The 24034-nt window shown below is 41.5% G+C and overlaps 7 non-coding genes and 1 pseudogene across 7 annotated transcripts; 7 read left to right on the forward strand and 1 right to left on the reverse strand.

Moving 5' to 3' along the window:
* Positions 1-306: 306 nt before the first annotated feature.
* Positions 307-425, forward strand: LOC117612752. Its single transcript, XR_004583542.1, has one exon. It is a non-coding gene; the product is annotated as a 5S ribosomal RNA (ribosomal RNA).
* Positions 426-1365: 940 nt separating this feature from the next.
* On the forward strand, positions 1366-1484 carry LOC117612756. Its single transcript, XR_004583546.1, has one exon. It is a non-coding gene; the product is annotated as a 5S ribosomal RNA (ribosomal RNA).
* A 311-nt stretch (positions 1485-1795) lies between these two features.
* LOC117612758 lies at positions 1796-1914 on the forward strand. Its single transcript, XR_004583548.1, has one exon. It is a non-coding gene; the product is annotated as a 5S ribosomal RNA (ribosomal RNA).
* A 735-nt stretch (positions 1915-2649) lies between these two features.
* Positions 2650-2768, forward strand: LOC117612755. The gene has a single exon (XR_004583545.1). It is a non-coding gene; the product is annotated as a 5S ribosomal RNA (ribosomal RNA).
* Positions 2769-3504: 736 nt separating this feature from the next.
* On the forward strand, positions 3505-3622 carry LOC117612760. The gene has a single exon (XR_004583550.1). It is a non-coding gene; the product is annotated as a 5S ribosomal RNA (ribosomal RNA).
* Positions 3623-4356: 734 nt separating this feature from the next.
* LOC117612764 lies at positions 4357-4474 on the forward strand (annotated as a pseudogene).
* A 719-nt stretch (positions 4475-5193) lies between these two features.
* LOC117612762 lies at positions 5194-5312 on the forward strand. The gene has a single exon (XR_004583551.1). It is a non-coding gene; the product is annotated as a 5S ribosomal RNA (ribosomal RNA).
* A 17048-nt stretch (positions 5313-22360) lies between these two features.
* Positions 22361-22469, reverse strand: LOC117612765. The gene has a single exon (XR_004583552.1). It is a non-coding gene; the product is annotated as a small nucleolar RNA R71 (small nucleolar RNA).
* Between the last annotated feature and the right edge of the window lie 1565 nt (positions 22470-24034).

Genomic DNA, 24034 nt, shown 5'->3' on the forward strand with positions numbered 1-24034 from the left:
ACTAGGCGTCGGAAAGGAACGAAAATGAAAAAACAGCGGGACAGATGCACTGCTGAAACTGTTGGGGTTGTTCTCAACTTCTTTTCGGTTCAATTGTCGTTAGGTAGGACCCGCAGCCGATTGGAAACTGCGCTCAACAGGCCTGCCCGCGGCACAAGGCAGGGGTGGGGATGACAAGGTCTGACAACCCATGCCATTCCATGCGATGGCATGCCATTTCACGCGGAGGGGCGTTCGATAGCCAACCCATGGTCATATGGCACGGCTCAAACGTGACTCTTATACACTTTGGCGTTATAAGCTAACGGATGCGATCATACCAACTCACATGCACCGGATCCCATGAGAACTCCGAAGTGAAGCGAGTTTGGGCGAGAGTAGTACTAGGATGGGTGACCTCCTGGGAAGTCCTCGTGTTGTATCCCCTCCTTTTGCTTTTTTGAAGTTTCGATTGTCGTGCTTCCCATAATGGCTGTCTTTGTTTTTCCACGGCCCCATGACCATCGGGGTGAAGTTCGCTCAAATACTCCTAGAAAGTCTAGGATTAACAGGGGAATTGAAGCAGGAAAATAAAGAGTTTTCGAAAACTGGATTTCGGGCTAGTAAACGATGTCGGATGCCTGAAAAAGCCCACAGGTCATGGAATCGAGACGAGTTTTACTCGTGACGCCATTCTCTTCCAGTCGAGGGTCCGTGGGCCCAATTCTGAGGTCGGAGCACATATCTGCGGTTAACCCGATTTGCCGCTGCACGCGCGTCGCTCCAGCTCCTCTTTAATTGCTTTCGCCATCTATCATACGTCACCCCGTGGAGCTCGCCTCCAACTAACTAGGCGCCAGAAATGAACGAAAATGAAAAAACAGCGGGACCGACGCACTGTCGAAACTGTTGGTTGTTCTCAAATTCTTTTCGGTTGAATTGTCGTTAGGTAGGCCCCGCGGCCGATTGGAACTAGCGGCTCGACAGGCCTGCCCGTGGCACAAGGTGGGTAGCTCTAGCTCCTCTTCAGTTGCTTCCGCCAACTGTCCTACGTCACCCCATAGACCTCGCCTCCAACTAATTAGGAGCCGGAAAAGAACGAAAACGAAAAAATAGCAAGACTGACGCACTGCCGAAACTGTTAGGGTTGTTTTCAACTTCTTTTTGGTTCAATTGTCGTTAGGGAGGCCCCGCGGCCGATTGGAACTAGCTGCTCGACAGGCCTGCCCATGGCACAAGGTAGGGGTGGGGACGACAAGGCCTGATAGCCCATGCCATTCCATGCGACGGCATGACATTTCATGATGGAGGCGTTGGATAACCAACCCATGGTCATATGGCACGGCCCAAACGTGGCTCTAATACACATTGGCGTTATAAGCTAACGGATGTGATCATACCAACTCACATGCACCAAATCCCATCAGAACTCCGAAGTTAAGCAAGTTTGGGCGAGAGTAGTACTAGGATGGGTGACCTCCTGAGAAGTCCTCGTGTTGCATCCCCTCCTTTTGCTTTTTTGACGTTTCAATTGTCGTGGGCGTCTGCTTTCCGTCATGGCTGTCTTTGTTTTTTCACGGCCCTGTGACGCAGCGTGACAATCGAGGTAAGACCGACGCACTGCCGAAACTGTTGGGATTGTTCTCAACTTCTTTTCGGTTCAATTGTTGTTAGGTAGGCGCCGCGGCCGATTGGAACCGGCGGCTCGACAGGCCTGCCAGTGGCACAAGTTAGGGGTGGGCGTTGGATAGCCAACCCATGGTCATATGGCACGGCTCAAACGTGGCTCTTATACGCTTTGGCGTTATAAGCTAACGGATGCGATCATACCAACTCACATGCACCGGATCCCATCAGAACTTCAAAGTTAAGCGAGTTTGGGTGAGAGTAATACTAGGATGGGTGACCTCTTGGGAAGTCCCCGTGTTGCATCCCCTCCTTTTCCTTTTTTGACGTTTCAATTATCTTTGGCGTCTGTTTTCCGTCGTGGCTGTCTTTGTTTTTCCACGGCCTTGTAACGCAGCATGACAATCGGGGTAAAGTTTGCTCAAATACTCCTAGAAAGCCTAGGATTAACAGGGAAATTGAAGCAGGAAAATAACAGAGTTTCTGAAAACTGCGAGAACTGGATTTCGGGCTAGTAAACGATGTCGGATGCCCGAAAATGCCCACAGGTCATTGCATCACGATGAGTTTTACTTGTGACGTCGTTCTCTTCCAGTTGAGGGTTCATGGGCCCAATTCTGAGGTCGGAGCCGAGATCTGTGGTTTACCCGATTTGCCGTTGAACGTGCGTCGCTGCAGCTCCTCTTCAGTTGCTTTCGCCATCTGTCCAATGCCACCCATGGAGCTCGCCTCTAACTAACTCGATGCCGAAAAGGAACGAAAAATGAAAAAAAGCGGGACCGACGCACTGCCGAAACTGTTAGAGTTGTTCTCAACTTCTTTTCAGTTCACTTGTCGTTAGGTAGGCCCCGCGGCCGATTGGAACCGGCGGCTCCACAGGCCTGCCCGTGGCACAAGGTGGGGGTGAGGACGACAAGGCCTGATAGCCCATGCCATTCCATGCGACGGCATGCCATTTCACGCTGGGGACGTTGGATATCCAACCTATGGCCGTATGGCACGGCTCAGACGTGGCTTTTGTACACTTTTGCGTTTTAAGCTAACGGATGCGATCATACAAACTCACATGCACCGGATCCCATCAGAACTCCGAAGTTAAGCGAGTTTGGGCGAGAGTAGTACTAGGATGGGTAATCTCCTAGGAAGTCCTCGTGTTGCATCCCTTCCTTTTGCTTTTTTGACGTTTCGATTGTTGCAGGCGTCTGCTTTCTGTCGTGGCTGTCTTTGTTTTTCCACGGCCCCGTGACGCAGCGTGACAATCGGGGTAAAGTTTGCTCAAATACTCCTAGAAAGCCTAGGATTAACAAGGAAATTGAAGCAGGAAAATAACAGAGTTTTCGAAAACTGTGAGAACTGGATTTCATGCTAGTAAACGATGTCGGATGCCCGAAAAAGCCCTTAGGTCATGGCCTTCCGATGAGTTTTACTAGTGACACCGTCCTCTTCCTGTCGAGGGTTCGTGGGCCCAATTCTGAGGTCGGAGCCCAAATCTGCGATGTACCCGATTTGCTACTACACGCTCGTCCTTCCAGCTCCTCTTCAGTTGCTTCCTCCATCTGTCTTACGTCAGCCCGTGGAGCTCGCCTCCAACTAACTAAGAGCCGGAAAGGAACGAAAATGAAAAAACAGCTGGACCAACGCACTGCCGAAACTGTTGGGGTTGTTCTCAACTTCTTTTCGATTTAATTGTCGTTAGGTAGGCCCCGCGGTCGATTGGAACCCGCGGCTCGACAGGCCTGCCCGTGGCACAAGTTAGGGGTGGGGACGACAAGGCCTAACAGCCCATGCCATTCCATGCGATGGCATGCCATTTCACTCGGGGGGCGTTGGATAGCCAACCCATAATCATATGGCACTGCTCAAACGTGGCTCTTATACACTTTAGCGTTATAAGCTAACGGATGCGATCATACCAACTCACATGCACTGGATCCCATCAGAACCCCGAAGTTAAGCGAGTTTGGGCGAGAGTAGTACTAGGATGGTGACCTCCTAGGAAGTCCTCGTGTTGCATCCCCTCCTTTTGCTTTTTTGACGTTTCGATTGTCATGGGCGTCTGCTTTCCATCGTGGCTATCTTTGTTTTTCCACGGCCCATGACGCACCGTCACAATCAGAGTAAAGTTTGCTCAAGTACTCCCAGAAAGCCTTGGATTAACAAGGGAATTGAAGCAGGAAAATAACATATTTTTTGAAAACTGAGAGAACTGGATTTCAGGCTAGTAAATGATGTCGGATGCCCGAAAAATCCCACAGGACATGGCTTCGCAACGAGTTTTAGTCGCGACGTCGTTCTCTTCTAGTTGAGGGTTCGTGGGCCCAATTCTTAGGTTGGATCCTCGATCTGCGGTTTACCCAATTTACCATTGCACACACGTCGCTTCAGCTCCTCTTCGGTTGCTTTCGCCATCTGTCGTACGTCACCCCGTGAAGCTGGCCTCCAACTAACTAGGCGCCGGAAAGGAATGAAAATGAAAAAATAGTGGGATCGACGCACTGCCGAAACTGTTAGGGTTGTTCTCAACTTCTTTTCGGTTCAATTGTAGTTAGGTAGGCCCCGTCGCCGATTAGAACCGGCAGTTCAACAAGCTTGCCCGTGGCACAAGGTAGGGTTGGGACGACAAGGCCTGACAGCCCATGCCATTCCATGCGACGCCATGCCATTTCACGCATGGGTCGTTGGATAGCCAACCCATGGTCATATGGCACGATTCAAACGTGACTCTTATACACTTTGGCGTTATAAGCTAACAAATGCGATCATACAAACTCATATGCACTGGATCCTATCAGAATTCCGAAGTTAAGGAGTTTAGGCAAGAGTAGTACTAGGATGGGTGACCTCCCAGGAAGTCCTCATGTTGCTTCCCATTTTTTTGCTTTTTTGACGTTTCGATTGTCATGGGCGTCTGCTTTCCGTCGTGGCTGTCTTTGTTTTTCCACGACCCCGTGATGCATCGTGACAATCGGGGTAAAGTTTGCCCAAATACTCCTAGAAAGCCTAGGATTAACAAGGGAATTGAAACAGGAAAATAATAGAGTTTTCAAAAACTGAGGGAACGGGATTTCGGGCTAGTAAACGATGTCGGATGCCGGGAAAAGCCCATAGGTCATGGCTCGGCCATGAGTTTTACTCATGACGCCATTCTCTTAAAGTCGAGGGTTCATGGGCCCAATTCTGAGGTCGGAGCGCAGATCTGCGGTTTACCTGATTTGTCGCTGCGCGCACGTCGCTCCAGCTCCTCTTCAGTTGCTTCCGCTATCTGTCCTACGTCACCCCGTGGAGCTCGCCTCCAACTAACTAGGCATCGGAAAGGAACGAAAGCGAAAAAACAAGGGGCCAACGCGGATTGTTCTTAACTTCTTTTCGTTTCAATTATCATTAGGTAGGCCCCACAGCCGATTGGAACCTGTAGTTCGGCAGGCCTGCGTGTGGCACAAGGTAGGGCTCATGAAGACAAAGCGTGACAGCCCATGCCATTCCATGCGACGGTATGCCATTTCACGCGGGGGGCGTTGGATGGCCAACCCATGGTCATATGGCATGGCTCAAATGTGTCTCTTATACACTTTGGCGTTATAAGCTAACGGATGTGATCATACCAACTCACATGAGCTGAATCCCATCAGAACTCCGAAGGTAAGCGAGTTTGGGTGAGATTAGTACTAGGATGGGTGACCTCCCGGGAAGTCCTTGTGTTGCATCCCCTCTTTTGCTTTTTTGACGTTTCGATTGTCGTGGGATTTTGCTTTCCGTCATAGCTATCCTTGTTTTTCCATGGCCCCATGACACAGCATGACAATTGGGCTAAAGTTTGCTCAAATACTCCTAGAAAGCCTAGGATTAACAAGGGAATTAAAACAGGAAAGTAACAGAATATCCAAAAACTGCGAGAACTGGGTTTTGGACTAGTAAACAATGTCGGATGCCCGAAAAAGCCCATAGGTCATGGCATCACCATGAGTTTTACTCATGACGTTGTTCTCTTCAAGTCATGCCCAATTCTGAGGTCGGAGCCCAGATCTGCGGTTTACCCGATTTAACGCTACTTTCCATCTTGGCTATCCTTGTTTTTCCATCGTGGCTGTCCTTGACAATAGTAGGGGGCGTCTGCTTTCCGTCGTGACGTTTTGAGTGTCACTTTATGGTAAAGCAAGGCATTATTTTGGGACATCTTGTTTCCAAGTTGCCACCCCTTACTGTCACGAGCATTCGATCATTCTTGGGACATGCTAGGTTCTATCGACGGTTTATCAAGGATTTCTCAAAAATTAGCCGTCCCTTGTGCAACCTACTTGCTAAGGGCACCCCGTTTAATTTTGATGCAGATTGTCTAGAGGCATTTAACAAATTAAAGACTCTTTTGACTACAGCCCCTATCATTGCTGCACCTAATTGGAGTTTACCCTTTGAGTTAATGTGTGACGCTTCTAATTATGCAATTGGGGCAGTTCTTGGACAGCGACAAGATAAACTTCCCCAGGTTATCTACTACGCTAGTAGGACACTAAATGGTGCGCAGTTGAATTCTGCAACCACTGAAAAGGAATTATTGGCAGTTGTTTTGCATTGGAAAATTTTCATTCCTACTTAGTTGGGGCTAAGGTTATAATTTACTTGTTATCTAAAAAAGACGTCAAGCCAAGGTTAATTTGTTGGGCTTTACTTCTACAAGAATTTGATTTAAAAATGTGAGATAAAAAGGGCAACGAAAACGTTGTAGCTAATCACTTATCCAAGCTGGTCAGTACCAACGCAGCAGAAGAGGATGTACTTACTTTAATTGAGAGTTTTCCTGATGAACAGATTATGGCCATTGCCAGCAAAACTCCATGATTTGCAAATATTGTAAATTACTTAGCTAAAGGTATTTTATAGCCATATATGACTTTCCAGCAAAAGAAAAGGTTTTTAGCTACAGTTAAGTATTATTTTTGGGATGAGCCTTATATAAGTATTGCCCAGACCAGATTATTCATAGGTGCATTCCTGCAGAAGAGCAAGAAAGTGTTTTGATGTTTGCACATCAGCATGCTTGTGGTGGTCATTTTGGGGGAAAACAGACAACAGCTAAAATATTACAAAGTGGGTTGCATTGGCCTACTATTTTTAAAGACGCTCATGTTTGGTGCCAGACTTGTGATAGATGTAAACGTGTGGAAAATCAGTCTAAGCTGAATGAAATGCCACAACAAAGTATTTTGGTGGTTGAATTATTCGATGTTTTGGGCATTGACTTTATGGGACCATTCCCATCATCCAATGGCAACCAGTACATATTGGTGGCTGTTGAATATGTTTCTAAGTGGGTCGAGGCTGTTGCAGAACCAACAAATCAAGGATTTGTGCTATTGAAATTCCTCCAAGGCACTATTTTTCCAAGTTTTGGGACACCTAGGGCAATTATCAGTGATGGGGGAAAGCACTTTTTAAATAAACAGTTTTCTGCATTACTAACTAAATATGGGATAAGTCATCGGGTGGCCACTGCATACCACCCTCAAACTTTTGGGCAAGTTGAAGTTTCTAATAGGGAAATTAAGCGCATCATAAAGAAAACAGTCAATGCCAATCGCAAAGACTAGAGTGTTAAGTTGAATGATGCTGTATGGGCCTATAGAACAGCGTATAAAACGCCAATTGGGAGGACTCCCTTTCGGCTTGTTTATGGCAAGGCGTGCCATCTACCTATGGAGCTTGAACACAAGACTTACTGGGCAATTAAGGAGCTTAATTATGCCTGTGATGCAGCTAAAGAAAAATGAAAATTACAATTGCACGAGTTGAAAGAACTCTGAAATGATGCATATGAAAGTACAAAGATATACAAAGAGAAAATAAAAGCATTCCATGACAGCAAAATTCTCCGAAAACAGTTTCAGCTAGGTCAGAAGGTTCTATTTTTCAATTCAAGGTTGAAGTTATTCCCTGGAAAATTAAAATCTAGGTGGCGGGGTCCTTACATTGTTACTAAAGTCTATCCACACGGCGCTATGGATTTAAAAATGGAAAGACTGGTTTCGAGTTTAAAGTAAATGGCCATAGACTGAAACACTACTTGGAGGCACCATTTGACATTGCAGCCGAGTAGGTGACTTTGAAGGAACCAGTGATCTGACCGCCAACCTTCGACAATGTCTAGGTATAGACACTAACTAAAGCGCTTATTGGGAGGCAACCCAATTTTTCTAAACTCTTTCCTTATTTTTCTTTTAATTTGTATTTGTATTTTTTTTTTAAACTTTTAACGCATATTGGTTCAGTGCATGTCGCAGTACAGAAACAAATACAAGCAGATAATCCTATACTAGAATCATGCACCCAGCAGCAACTGGAATCATGCACCCAGCAGCAAGTTTAGTAATCTCGCACAGACACAACTTACAGCAGACATTCCTATACTGGAATCATGCACCCAGCAGCAAGTCTACCATATCTACAACAACATTTGCAGGGATTCGATATTATACCTACTCCCAACTTGAAGATTGACTTGCTCGCTGAAATATGCTAGTCTCCACGTGATGCAACTCTACATTGAAGCAGATGAAAAAATATGGGGATGAGTATCTCAAGAAAAGGCAACGAGGTTCTTCAGTTCTGACTAAACTGAAGCAAAAATTGCTACTTCCATCAAACTATGTTGTTTAGTTTGTCTCTACAGATCAGGCCATGAAGTCTACAATAATCAATCTTGTTCTTAATTACTTTCAACCAAAAAAAAAAAAAAAAAGGCCCCCCAATTGAGACCCAATTACGAGCAAAATGCGAGGCTTACCGTTAACTAAGCTCGGGAACTTAGAGTGTATGTGGTGTTGGGGTTGATCTCGATCTGGGTCAGCTCATCTGGGTCATTGAGGTTGGAGTCGAAACGGATCTCGGTGAGGATCCGGTTGGTCTCCTTGACGAATTCGCAGAGGATGGTGATTTTGATTTGCAATCATAGATAGGAATGGCCAAAGGCGAGCTTGTTGGCTTTGGGCTCAAGGTGAGACGAAGGGGATCCAATATTTTTCAAATGACACATGCAACAGCTACACCAAGTTAAATTGTAAATGTCGCTAGTATTTGACACGTGTGGACTTGGGTTGTTGGTCAGCGCATTTTCGCATCCCAGCCATCGGGTCATGCGTTCGAAACACAGAAGCGTCCCCTTCGCATCTCTGGTGTGTTAGTTTTTTTATTTTTTTCTTCTTTTTTTTCTTTAATTTTATGTTTTCTATTTTATGTTCTTTTCTTTTATTATTATTATTTCCTTTTTTTTTCTCTCCTAATTTACTTCTTTGGCTGTTTCCTTTCTTTTCATATTCGTTCTTCATTTTCTGGGATTTAGTCATTTTGTTATGTTCTTGTTTCTTCTGTTTCTTTTCCACACCTTGAGGACAATGTGTGATTTAAGTTTGGGGGGTGGGAAAGTGAATTTTTAGTTTTTTTAAGTCTTGTCTACAATTTCCATTTTTAGGTTAATATCCATAGATTATTTTAAACGTTAGAACAAATGGACATGGTGAAGATTAATCCCACATTAGAGTCTTTTCTATTTATTGTTGCTTAGACACTAATTCATGAATTATACTTTGAAATTTGCACATCACATCAACATGGTTTTTGGGGAGTGAGATTGGAATACTTACTTTTTGTCCAAGTGTGTTTTAATTTCTGTTCAATATAAATAAAGTTAGTATGTGTTATAAAGTAATAATTGCCTCACCCGAAGCTTTGCTAGTAACCGGGCCAGTCCTGCCTAATCAGCAGTGATTCTCGAGACAAACGATAGAGTTTTGGCATGAGGGCAGGGTGGTTAGTTGGTTTCATAGCCTTTTCAGCTTGAGTTAATAAGTCCTTAGGGGTGTTCTACACCTAGTGCCCTAAAACCTAGTGGTTTGGGAGACATTGACCTAAAGCTCGCTACGCGGTTGGATCGAAAGCTTAAGGGAACCAACATTGCACAACCACTACTATTACTGAAAAAAAAACAAAAAGGAAAAAAAAAAAGAGGATGAAAAGTGTGGAGTGTGTGAAGTATGAATAAAAGGGATGAGAGTTAAGGGTTTTAGTCAAGTCTCCTAACCATAATGGTTCACTTTACACCGAAAGAAGTTTGTGAATTCTTTTCTAATTGAGTCTAAATAGCTTAGACTTTGTGGTGGGATTACTTGGATCTATGAAAAGGATGTTCTAGTTTTTAAAATTTTCTATGGATTGCAACTTGAAGGTGGAAATTTTGTCCTGGTTAAGTGTTAGCCAGATGTCTAGTTCTGTTAAGTTTTTATTTTTGTTTGAGTCTTGTTTCGCTTGAGGACAAGCAAAAGCTAAGTTTTGGGGTATTTTGATGGGTATATTTTATATTATATATTTAACCTCATTCTTAGTATATTTTGGTTAAATTTTGGAAGAATTTTGAATACTTTGAATTATATTTCCAATATAGGACTTTCGACTTCCTCTGGAGCAAAACATAATCAACCAGACGAATTTTGGAGTAATTTCAGTTGGAGGATGTTCGTGAGTCACTTAGCCTGATTGTCGAAATTTCAGATTTTTCTACTAAGCGGTTATTTTTTGGCAATAACATAAAGGAGCAGTGCGCGGTGCTAGAATAGTGACATTTTGGGCTTTTATTGCATTTTGGAGTCCAAATTGACCTCGGATGGGTTTGTGGTCTTCTAGAGAAGTGTTCATAATGTTTTTATCTTCAAAACAAGCTATCTTGGGCCATATTTGGAGGCAATTTGAGGCCAAAACGTGGCTGGGAAGATTGTGGGCAGATTCTCCTAATCCAATTTGGACTTTATATCCTAGTATTATTTTATTTTAACTTAGTTTCCTTGTAGGGATTGGGCAGCTGGGTTTTAGGAGGTATTTAATTTCTTTCTCGCAGCAATTTGAGGAACTTCTTTTTTGGCTTTTGAACGTGACATTGTGGAGAGCAATTGCTAGGGTTTTGGAGTTTTTGCGACTTTAGGTGTTTTCATTTTATTTATTCGAATGATATTTTCTTAGATTTCAATTATGAATATGAGTAACTAATTTCCTTTTGCTAGGGCGAGGCCATAAGCCTTAGCATGAATATGTAATTTTATTAATTTGCTTATGAATGGATGCATGTTCGCTTTGAATTATTAATCACTGCGTTTAAAACTATCTATCTATTTTAAGGACTGATCACCATTACGATATGTAGACAAGTAATTTGATGCAATTTCTGTTGGAACATCACCCTGAAATTGAGGAGGGCTTCTTGTGATTAGTAGTTGTAAGTTCACTTAAGGTGAACATCACGCTCTTAAGGGTTTCATGATTTTTCAAAGGGTTTTCACAAAGCTTAATGAGTCTTGCATGTTTATATTTGATCTGAACATCACAGATGGATTGCATGTTAGATATATGTTTTCGCTTGAACATCACAAGGAAAATATGCATTAGGAAAACCTAACCTTCAAAGCATATATATGTGGAAATTCATAAGTAATTGATAGAATTGCATAGGATTGTGACGGTGACGGTGACGGCTAAACCCTAGTTTTCTCTAAATTGTTAGTTTTTAAAGGAAAAAATCCTTTTTCTTCTTTGCTGTTATTATTTCCCAACTTTCATATTTCTTTTACTTTTAGTTTAATCTTTTCAAATTCATAAACTTCAAATCTTTGATCAAATCTATTTTTAATTATTAATTGAGAGTTAGTTTAATTACAAATTAGTCAAACAATCTTTGGGGACAACGACCTTGCATGAGCACTTATACTACAATTACCTGGTATTCTTGCAAGTATTTTCAATGATTTTTACCCTATTGCACAGGTTCTAAAAATCCTATCAACATGCTGCTTGTAGGCAAAGTTATGCATGTTTGCCTGGTAACGAAGCTCATCAACGAGGTCGAGGTTTAAGGCTAACTGCTCATCATTTGTATCAGCATCATATGCAGAGGTTCGGTAAAAGGGTTGCGCAATCTCCACCGGGACAATGGCTTCGATGCCAAAGGTAAAGGGAAAAGGCGTCTCCCCCGCAGAGGTTCTAATGGTGGTGCGGTAGGACCATAGGACCGCTAGGAGTCGCTCTGGCCAGCACACCTTGGCCTTATCAAGTTTGGTCTTGAGGGTCTTTTTGATGATTTTGTTCACAGCTTTGACTTGACCATTTGATTTGGGGTGAATCAGAGAGGCAAAACAAAGATGGATCTTGAGGTTGGAGCAAAATTGCTTGAATTTTGCTTTGTCAAATTGCCTACTACTATTGTTCGTAACAATTGCCTGGGGTATACCGAAGCGACATACGATATTCTACTATACGAATGTCTCGATGCGAGCTTACCATTGGTGTCAATGGTTTGGCTTGGAGATGTGAGATGTTGATAAACCTTTGACATTTGTTGCATTTTTGGGTGAAGGTTTGGGCATCAGTGTGGATTGATGGCCAAAAATAGCCCTGCCGAATAACCTTGTGGGCCAGGGATTGGGCACCGGAATGGTTGCCATAAATGCCTTTATGGATTTCCTGAAGGACATAGTTGCCTTCTTCCCGAGTCAGACACCGAAGGTAAAGAAGACTAAAGCCACGTTCGTATAAGGTGCCATTAATGATCAAGTATCTAGTGGATCGGTAGTGAACATGTCTTGCCTCAGCAGGGTCAGCAGGCAATGTTTGGTGTTGTAGGAACTGGAATATGGGATCCATCCTTGTGGGACTGTGGTTAATCGTACAAATGACTAGCGTTTGGGTGCTAGGCTTATCTAGGAACTCCATATGGATGTTGCGGCCAATGCCTTGTTCAAGTGCTGAAGCTAACCTTGCCAAAGCATCAACAAGGTTGTTTTCAGATCATGGGATCTAATTGATGCGATAAGCATTGAAGGTTTTTAGCAGTTGATGGGTATGCTGCAGGTATGCCGTCATGGAGGTATCCTTGGCATTGAAGTCATAGTTGACTTGATAGACAACCAGCTGGGAGTCACTGAATATCTGAATCTATGTAACATCCATCTCCTTGGCGAGCCGAAGGACAGCTAAGAGTGCTTCGTATTCTGCCACATTATTGGAGGTGTGGAATTTAAAGTGGAGGGTGTACTCCAGGACGACCTTGTCTGGGGAAATGAGGACTAAGCCTATACCACGACCTTGGGAATTGAAGGATCCGTCGACATGGAGTGTCCATAAGGGCTTGTTGAGGTCGAAGTTGTCTTTTCTGGTGAGGTGACAAGGGTTGATAAGGGAATAGGTTTGGCGATGACCAGGGGAGTGGCCGAAGGTTGAGGTTCTGTAAATTCGGAGATAAAATCGGCAACAGCCTGTCCTTTGGCAGCTGATTATGGCTTATAGTGAATATCAATCTCCCCGAGCTCGATGGCCCATTTAATTAGTCTACCAGATGTCTCTGGCTTATGCAACAGTTGTCTCAGGGGTTGATTAGTAAAGGCATGAATTGTGTGGGCTTGGAAGTAGGGTCAAAGACATCTAGCTAAAACCACCAAGGCGAAGGCCAGCTTTTCTATGATGGATATCGAGCTTCGGCATCCTGTAATGCCTTACTGACGTAGTGTACTGGATGCTCGGCACCATCATGTGGCAGGATTAGCACTGAGCTAACTACAGTGGTAGATACCGAAACGTAAATCATGAGGTTTTCACCACGCTCCCGTGTTGACAAGAGAGGTGCCTTGGTCATATATTCTTTGAGTTCGGTGAAAGCTTTAGCTCATTCGGGAGTCTAGGTGATGTTACACTTGTTGTCCTTGAAGGCCTTGACCGCGTTCGGTACCTTTATGCACAAGATGGCTTGAATTTTTTCTGGGTTGGCCTCGATGCCTTGTTGACTGATCATGAAACGAAGGAACTTGCCTGAATCCATGTCGAAGGCACAATTCATTGGATTGAGTCGCATGTTGTACCGCTTCAGTACGGCAAACATAGTTGACAGGTTGGGGATATGTTGATCGTCAGTGCGACTTTTACCTAAGATGTCATCAACATAGACCTCCATGGTGTGGTCTATCAATGAGGCGAAAAGGTTTTTCTCAAGGCGCTGGTAAGTAGCTCTAGCGTTTTTAAGGCCGAAGGGCATCACCTTGTAACAGTATAGGCCCCAATCGGCATCACCACAACAAGCCATGCCCTCTTTTCTAGCCATGTGGGATAGTCCACCTCCTTAATGAAACTGATGCTTCGTAATTTCTCTACCTCTGTCTTCATGGCTTTATACCTCTCCGAGTCGTAGGCACGACTCTTCTGCAGGACAAGTGGTACGGTAGGGTTAATGCTTAACCTATGGGAGATGATGTCAGGCGATATGTAGGGCATATCATTGTAGGACTAAGCGAAAATTTCAAAATTCTGGCGGAGCAAGCCGATGAGTAAGGAGAGAAGGTCAGGTAGAAGGGAAGTGACAATTTTTTACCTGCCGACCCGGGAAGTCATCATGGAGGCAAACAAGCTCAAGATCTTCCACCGGTTCGGCCTAGGGGGTGACGGATTCTTACCTAGCATCGTCAGGTCGTTCAGTACCAGAGCATGGAAGAGGTGGGGCTATAGTCATCGAAAGAGCTTCATGTCATAGAGGGCGATTGGTGGATTTGACCGTCGAAGCATAACAGCTTTGAGCTCCAAGTTGGTCGCCTCGTACCCTACCCATGCCGTGAAGAGTAGAGAATTTCAGCATCAGTATATGTGTGGAGATAAAGACCCACATTTGTGCCAAGGCTAGGTGTCCAAGGATGACGGTACAGGCCGTGGGACAATCTACAATTAGAAATAGAGTGGTAATCATGGCTTGTTAGGGTATTCGATTGAACTGGGGAGGTGGATGCTCCCAATGGGTTGGACAACATCGCCAGAAAACCTCACAAGAGGCGGGATGCTTCGGTCAAGCAAGTGGTCAGTGACCTGAAGTTCGTTGAAGGCTTTTGTGAACATGACACTCACTGAGCTACTTGTGTCAACAAGAATACGTCTAACATCGAAGTTGGAAATGTCTACCCGAATAATCAGCGGATTATCGTGGGGAAAGATGATATCATACTTCTCTTCCTCGCTGAAGGTAATGGGGTCCCAACCTATTCTAGACATCTTCGTCATGTGTCCATACTCAGTGCTGAAGACTTGATGTGTGTAGGAAGACCGGATATAATGCTTGATGAAGTTGTTGGATGTGCCGGCCAAAGTTGTTCCACTGCTGATGGTGGATATCATGTTGATCTGGCGATGGTGAGGGTTTGGGAGAGGTGGAAGGTTGTGGAAGTACTTGTCTAATTTGCCCTCACGAATGAGGCCTTCAATGATGTTTTACAGAGCAATGCAAGATTCTGTGTCTTGGCCATTGAATTGGTGAAAACGGCAGAAGACACCAGTGTTCGGCATTGGCTTGGTGGTAAGCCTTCGGGGATGGGGTATAAGGAGTGCCTCATTGACCAGAACATGCTCATAAGTTGTGTTTAGTGCGGTGAACACCTCGAACCTGGGCTTAGTTGATGAGAATCTCAAATTACATCTTTTTAATATTATTTTGGAGACTTTATGATATAATTTTGGCTTAATAAATATAATTTCACTTGTTGTTACATTTTATTCTCACCAACTGAATTTATGAATTTTCTATATTAATTTGGTGAACTTATTAGGTGCATTTATCTTTTGTAGGAAGTTGGAAAATCAAAAGATGAAGACATACATTTGTCCAAGTTCAAGATAGGTGTGAAGAGAATTGCTGACGGATTTTTATTGAAGAATTGATTGTAGGATTATTGTGATTGTAAAGAGAAGTAAAGAGGGAGAAAAGAAGACAAAACTGTTGAAGCTAAAGAGCCTATTTCATGTCATTCATAGCCATTTAACGCCCACCTACCTCACCGTTATTTCTTTTCCACTAACTCTCCACCATCAACACATGTTTAATCCAATTAATCCCTCACTTAAACCCTTCATTACCCACCACAAATGTATTAACTTCCCACTCACCTCATTGACTACTATAAATCACTCATCAACTTATTTGGCAAGGACACCACTACGACAGATTTCTTTATCCATTTAGTTTATGTTTTCCTTTGCAATGAGTCGCTAGAACTCTAGCTAAGGCTAAAGGGAATGTTCTTTGAGTAAGTTTGTGAATTGTTCTTTAATCCAATATATGGTATGAATTGCTAAATTCTTTTATTTTTGGTTGTTCAATATTTTCATATCTTTTTATTTTGATTGATGTTAAGTGCTATTATATTTTTCTCATTGTTAAGAACTGACTTGGCATGCTTTTAAATTAAAAGAGTAGATATTAAGCAATTCCATTTTCTAAACAATCATTAATATAAGATTACATTGAAAAATTAAATTGGTTTTAATTTCTTTATCTTCCGGTTAAAGTTTCTCAATGATGATTTTAATCGAGTTATAATTTGGATTAAAAAGCATGAAACATATTTTGTTTAAAGAATTGAACCTTGATGCCTTACCATTTCCATTATTGATATTTCATTTTAAAACTAATTTCCACAACAATCAAATCAAATTACTTTTCCATTTTGCTTGTCACTTTTATTGTGGTACGTTTAATTATTTCTTTGTGTGCAAATATTTGCCTACCTACTCCTTGAGGATATGTGTAATGACCCAAAACTAAAATTCATATTTAATTAGTAATTTATTATGAGGAAAGACAATTTTGCCCTTAGAATATTTTATTAACGAAAAGTTGACTTTTTGACCGAAAAGGAATTTCACAATTCCACATACGCCATTCTGTAGAGCACGACGAAACGAGTCCGTAGACACGGAGTGGGCTCGAATCGGAGCTTTAACGAAGAAAATACGGTTAAAATATCACGAGGGGCAAAATGGTAATTTGGAAAAATCAGATTTTAAACCCTTTCTCTCTCTCTTCTCCCTCGGTTTTCTTCTCTCTCTTTCTCTCTCTCTCTCCTCTCCCGTTGTTCTCCTCCCGTCGCTTTCCAAGAGTCGTTGTCGCCCCCACGGAGCAGCACCGGCCACGAGACCGGTCTTGTTCGAACCGCCACCGCCTCCTCTTCCTTCTCCGATCACTCTCAACCCGTGGAACTGCCGGCGCTGGCCGAAAATCACAGAAAACCGATCGGTTTTGACAGAAACTTCAACCCACTCGTTCTCCTTCAATTCTTCTCCAAATTTATCGAGTAAGGTATGGATTTCTACCTATTTTTCATGCTCTAGCTGATGGTTGGATAGGTTTGCATCAATTTTGACCGTAGATAGCTCGGTTTTCAAATTGAAATTCGGCCGATTTTCGGCCTCCGTATTCGGCCGCTTCCGGTCAGTTTTTGGGGTAGGTCCAAGAACAAAAGTGGTTCCAAATATGGTGCTATACCTAGGGTAGGAGTTTGGAGACATGGTTTTGAGCTTTTCCGGCGATGCGTAATCGCTTTGGACACCCATGGCTGCCGACGAGTGCGGCAGCGCGTGGGCGAGGGTAGTGCGGTGGCACTGTGTCTTGATGTTATCCTTAGGTTGTCACGAGTGCGTAGGAATTTGCGGATCTCAATTTGGATACCGTTTAAGCCTCGAACGGATTGTCCATATTGTGCGATTTCCGGGTTCAATACTGTTGAGCCTTTGGATCGTACTTAATTTCAGATATGTTACTCTAGATAATTCCAGAATCGTGTAGGATTCAACGGATTGTGAATCGGAGTCCCGGATACTCCGATATCGCGAACCCTAGGGCTAGGGTTTAGAAATTATGCGATTACACGATCGTGGTCAATCCGACTGTCCAATTCAGACCAGATTTGCAGGACACGGTTATTTAGATGTGAGGAACTTATAGGAACTCCCGGATTGGCAATTGGAGGTCGTGGACCCCACGAGGTTCCGTATTGACCAATATGAAAGTTTATCACTTAGTGAAGTCGCAGGTCTTTTAAGACAGTTCTAACCTTCTGAAATGCTTAAGTGGGCATAAGAATGACTTTAAAGTTAGTGCACGCATTTCTAGGAGCCGGGGGTCAGGGTTTTAATTAAATACTTATATCGAGCAGTTTTATTAATTAAATATTCATAGTGGTTTAATCAGGCACCCGGGGTCAGGCAGACCCGCAGGAAGGGCCTTCAAGATGTCCAGTTAGCTCGGACCAGAAGTGAGTGGACTTTTCTTTTATAAATTATTTTATGCAAATGAATTTCATTATTTGATCTTGAATAAGTTTTATTGATTGTGGTTTTCCTAGCATGTTTTGTTGAAGTAAAATATCTTTATTTCTATGTTGCCTAGTTAAAATGCTAAAAAGATATGGAAAGTAGAGATTGAGATTTATATCAGATAAAATGGCAGCAGAATTCTAGATTTAATCAAGAATTTAGTTTTTTTTCATCGGACCTTTCAGAAATTTTATATTTTCTTAAGCCACCTTAGGTACCCAGTTATAGAAATAGGTTGCCTTCAGTATATGTTGCCTTCGGATATGATGATGTCCACGGACATCCAGGTTGCCTTCAGTTTGTCAGTGCACTTGACATCTGCCTCACGAATTTTGATGACGCCCGAACCGTGAGAGCCAGGAATGCAGATCAGGCTGACTACGGTCCCCTGAATCCTGCCAGTTTGTGGCTCGGGTTGACTTTGTGTCACCAGGACCTGCCAGGGGAATTGACGGAGTATCAGGAATTGACGGAATTAAAGGGGTACACCTAGGTGGTAGTTTTAAATTGATTTCAATGCTTTTAAGAAAGTTTTAGTGATCTTGAGTATAATTGCATATACGAATATAAATATGTGAATGCATTGATTTTAAGAAAAATTAGGTTTTAGACATAATTAACTTTATTAATTAGTTTGTAAGATATTGGATATTTTGGTTTTAGTTTTAATACCTAGGAAAAAACTACTATTTTGGATTAGCCCAAAGAGAGGCCCAGATTCGTTGGGCCAGGTAAAATTTAACAACTGATAAGACAATTCTACCATTCTTCTTAAAAAACCTGGCCCATTTGTAAACCTACAAAGTAAATGACGCTTTTGCCCCTGAATGTTTAAACAAGGCGCGAGTTCTGTTCTTCTCTGTTTCGTTTTCGTCCTCTCTCCCCAGCTCAATCTTTTCTAAGCCGACTCTCACATCTCAGAGAGATAGAGGCAACGAGGAGGTTGACTTCGGTGTCGGCTTCGTCACGAGGATCGACGTCGGCGCCTTCTTCTGGATCGTCGTCGGCGCCATCTTCTTGATAGTCGTCATCGCAGGTAAACTCTCTTCGAGGTCCAGAGAGCGAATCAGAAAGAGAGTCGAATTGAACAGTAGATTTCGTTTGAACAGTGGATCACAAGTCCTCGTTTGTTTGGCAGCAGATTTCGTTCGTTTGGCAGGCAAATTTCTTTCGTTTGGCAGGCAAATTTCGTTTCGTTTGGCAGGTAGATTTCGTTCGTTTGGCAGGCAAATTTCTTTCGTTTAACGTGGTTTCCTTTTGGTTTCTATTCTATTTGTTTTGCCTCCTCTGTTATAAACTGCATCTGTTTGTTGGAGTGTTGGCAGAAGCTGCATTGCAGTTTCTGGTTTCATAAAGGCAATGTTACAACTGCTCATGGAGTTAAATGTGTTTTGATATTACAACTGCTCATGGGCAGTTACAACTGCTCTGCGCTTTGGTTGGTTTTCAGCTTCATTCTTTTGTGGTGATATTTCTTGTTCCATTTTGTGATACGCACTGCAGTTTGTGGTCAAAATCTGCAACAAACAACCAGAAACTGCTGCTCAAAATTTGATGTGAAAAGAAACCAAAATGCAAAAACAGTACTGAAAGTAATATCAAAACACATTTAACTTCATGAGCAGTTATAACATTCCCATAAACCCTAGCAAAAAGCACTTTGAAATTGAATTATGGAACCAGAAACTGCATTGCAGTTTCTGGCCAAAATCTGCTACAAACAACCAGAAATCAAACCAAAAGGCAAAAACAGTACTGAAACTAATATCAAAACACGTTTAACTTCATGAGCAGTTGTAACATTCCCATAAACCCTAGCAAAAAGCACTATGAAATTGAATTATGGAACCAGAAACTGCATTGCAGTTTCTGGCCAAAATCTGCTACAAACAACCAGAAATCAAAAGGAAGAAACAGAAACTAATATCAAAACACGTTTAACTTCATGAGCAGTTGTAACATTCCCATAAACCCTAGCAAAAAGCACTCTGAAATTGAATTATGGAACCAGAAACTGCACTGCAGTTTCTGGCCAAAATCTGCTACAAACAACCAGAAATCAAAAGGAAGAAACAGAAACTAATATCAAAACACGTTTAACTTCATGAGCAGTTGTAACATTCCCATAAACCCTAGCAAAAAGCACTCTGAAATTGAATTATGGAACCAGAAACTGCATTGCAGTTTCTGGCCAAAATCTGCTACAAACAACCAGAAATCAAAAGGAGGAAACAGAAACTAATATCAAAACACATTTAACTTCATGAGTAGTTAAAACATTCCCATAAAACCTAGCAAAAAGCACTCTGAAATTGAATTATGGAACCAGAAATTGCATTGCAGTTTCTGCTCAAAATCTGCTACAAACAACCAGAAATCAACAGGAAGAAACAGAAACTAATATCAAAACACATTTAACTTCATTAGTAGTTAAAACATTCCCATAAACCCTAGCAAAAAGCACTCTGAAATTGAATTATGGAACCAGAAACTGCATTTCAGTTTCTGGTCAAAATCTGCTACAAACAACCAGAAACCAAAAGGAAGAAACAGAAACTAATATCAAAACACGTTTAACTTCATGAGCAGTTGTAACATTCCCATAAACCCTAGCAAAAAGCACTCTGAAATTGAATTATGGAACCAGAAACTGTATTGCAGTTTCTGGCCAAAATCTGCTACGAACAACCAGAAATCAAAAGGAAGAAACATTACTGAAACCGTCGTCGGTGTGAAACCGTCGTTGGTGTAAAACCTAAAATTGAAGAGAGTACTGATTCATTTTCTTACAGTTTAGCTTCGGTCGTCGTCGGTGGTCGTTGCTCGTCGTCGTTGCTCGTCGTCGCCGTTGCTCGTCGTCGCTGCTGCTCCTCGGCTTCGTTTTTGGAGAATAGTTTGTAGGTTCACAGTGGGATATGAAAGGTTTGCAGTGGGAACAGAAACCAGTTTTTGAAGTGATTAAATTTGAGTAGTGTCGTTTTGTGTTGTGTTTTGTGGGAATGTTATGTCGTTTTGACAATTTTAAGTTTTGGTTTATAATTAAATAAACTATATTTGACAGTTAAGCACAATGGCACATGTAGTAATTTTAGGGTTGTTGGATGTCCTTTTGGTAAAATTAGGTGGCTTTGGTTTTATATTAATTAAGCAAAATTAATTATCTTTCTTCCAAATTAGTTAAGTTTTTTATGGGATAAAACTAAAGCTCTCTTGATTTTAATACGAATATAATGAAGAGGAAAATCCAGTTTTTGCATAACTATTTTTACAGTGGGGTTAGTATGTTCATATGCTATTTTCTAGACCTTTATTTTTGTCCACTCACATTTTTGAATGTTTTGTGCCCCCAGGCAGTAGACGTGCACAGGAATCCACCACCGGGCCGTTTCCCATCTTCCGCGCCGTTTCGTGATGTAGGATTTTGTTTTGTAAAAAAATTAACTCCTTTGTATATTCTTAGTGGCTGCTATGATATTTTGTCCTAAATTGAGAACTGAACGGTTGGATTGTATGTTTACGTATACTGACAGTTGGTTGTATAAATTTACATGCTCGTTTTGACAGGTGTAATTTTGGGATTGAACAATTACAGGGGAGACTCTGCCGAATTTTCGGTAGAAGTCAAGGCTAATTTGAAATTAAGTTTGTAATTAAAAAGGGGCAAATAGGTCATTTGTGCCCGACATTCGCCAAGTGTCGGACACGCACAGGGTCTGGCTCGAATTCCAAAGCGGAATTTGGATCGGGTCCTGTCAATACGATACTTGGACTTCCATGATTATTACTACGTGTGACTACTTGCACTTGGGTAGACGCAACAAGTTTTTGGCGCCGTTGCCGGGGAGCGGTGAAGCAAAAAGTAGCACAAAGAAATTCATTGTTAAGGTCTGCGGTTTTAGTTTCCAAAGCTAATTCGGTAAGGCTTATCAAACTCAAATTTTCATTTCTGTTTTTATTTTTGGTTTTTTTTTGTTTGCTTTTGTCTTAGTTTTTTTTTATATATAAAAAAATTAAAAATAGTTTAGTTTTTATTTATTTATTTGTTGCTTCTTTATTTTGTTTTTCATATATTGTGATCGGTTTGGTAGATTTGCAAGGAAACCTCAATTTGACCAAATTTCATCACTAATGGCTGAGAATAATAATAATGATAATGCATTGGAAGGCCCCCAAAATGATGAAGATAATCATAGTGTTCATAATGATGAGAATCGTAGTGTTCATAATGATGAGAATCCACTTGTTAGGACATTACATGATTATTTGCATCCTGCTCGTACAAGTGTGCCATCTTGCATCATTTTTCCGTTAAATGGTCAAACTTTTGATTTTAAACCGGGCATGATACAACTTTTACCAACTTTTCATGGAATGGAATCTGAAAATCCATATTCACATGTGCGTGAGTTTGAGGAAGTTTGTGGAACTTTTCCAACACAATGGTGTAGGCTTGATACAGTTTTGTTAAAAAAATTTCCATTTTCACTGAAAGATAAAGCGAAAACTTGGCTTTATTCTCTAAGGCCAAGAACAATTGGAACATGGCTTGAAATGCAAATTGAATTTTTCAAGAAAATTTTCCCAATTCAAAAGACAAATTCTTTGAAAAGACAAATGACCACATTTTCTCAAAAAGATACTGAGTCTTTACCTCAAGCTTGGGAAAGATTTAAAGATTTGTTAATGTTATGTCCTCACCATGGTTTTGAAAGATGGAGGGTGGTAAGTCATTTTTATGATGGCTTAACACCTAAAGATCGACAATTTATTGAGATGATGTGCAATGGAAATTTTATGTATAAAGATCCTGAAGATGCTTTTGATTTTCTTGATGAAATTGCAGAGAAATCTCATATTTGGAGCACTCCCAACACATTTGAGCCTAATTCCCAAAAGGCAAAATCTTCTATTAATCCTTCTAACGGGGGTATTTATCACCTTAAGGAGGAAGATAGTCTCAAAGCTCAATTGGCAACAATGGCTAGGGAAGTTGAAACCCTAAAATCAAAATTGCCTCAAAAAGTTAATTCAATTGCAAGTCAAGAAATTTTTGAGATTTGTGAAGTTTGCTGGGTCATGGGACATGTAACAAAAGAGTGTCCAACACTTCCAGCTTTCAGAGAAATGTTGCATGATCAAGCAAACTTTGTGAATCAATTTAAAAAACCATCCACTTTTTCTGAAACTTATAATCCAGGATGGAGATACCACCCAAATTTCAGTTGGAGAAATAATACTAATAATAATATGCCTCAACAAAAATCTAATTCTTTTTATTATTCTCCACAGGTGGAAGGACAATCATCGTCATCAAATTTGGAAGATGTTATGAAGCAATTCATACAAAGCCAAATTGCCACAAATCAAAAGAATGCACAAGACATTGGTGAGATTAAGAGCACTCTTTCCAAACTCACTTCTTCACTGTCAATTCAAGAAAAGGGTAAATTTCCTTCTCAAGTCCAACCTAATCCACATGCACAATTAGACGTAACTACCCCTTCTTCTTCTTCTTTGAATGAAAATAAGCATGAATATGTGAAGGTTGTCACTACTCTTCGCAGTGGAAAAATAATTGGGAAAGATGATTTTGTAACAGTTGAAAATAAAAAGAATTTAGAAAAATCCAAAAATAATGAAAAAGAAAATGATGATTCTGAAATTGTTAAGTGCCCTTTTCCTGCTCCATTCACACAAGCACTTAAGGCTGTAAAGAAAAATCAAAATCCTAAAATTTTGGAGGTTTTTAAACAAGTGAAAATCAATATCCCTCTTTTGGATGCTATAAAACAAATTCCTTCATATTCAAAATTTTTGAAGGATTAATGCACTATCAAAAGAAAGCACAATGTTGATAAGACCGCATTTTTAACTGAAAATGTAAGTGCAATTCTTCAAACTAATACTCCACCCAAGTACAAAGATCCAGGTTGTCCCACAATTTCTTGTATTATTGGGAATTTTAGCATTGAACAAGCTTTATTGGATTTGGGTGCTAGTGTTAATTTGTTGCCTTACTCGGTTTATAAGCAATTGGGTCTTGGTGAATTAAAACCCACCTCAATAACATTGCAATTGGCTGATCGTTTAGTCAAAATCCCAAGAGTTATGGTGGAAGATGTGCTGGTTCAGGTAGACAAATTTTATTTTCCATTTGATTTTATAGTTTTGGATACTGAACCAGTTGTGCATTCTAATTCTCAAATTCCTGTTATTCTTGGAAGACCATTTCTTGCTACATCTAATGCTCATATAAATTGCAGGAATGGAC

This window comes from Prunus dulcis, unplaced genomic scaffold (genome assembly GCF_902201215.1).
Source record: "Prunus dulcis unplaced genomic scaffold, ALMONDv2, whole genome shotgun sequence".
NCBI lineage: Eukaryota > Viridiplantae > Streptophyta > Magnoliopsida > Rosales > Rosaceae > Prunus > Prunus dulcis.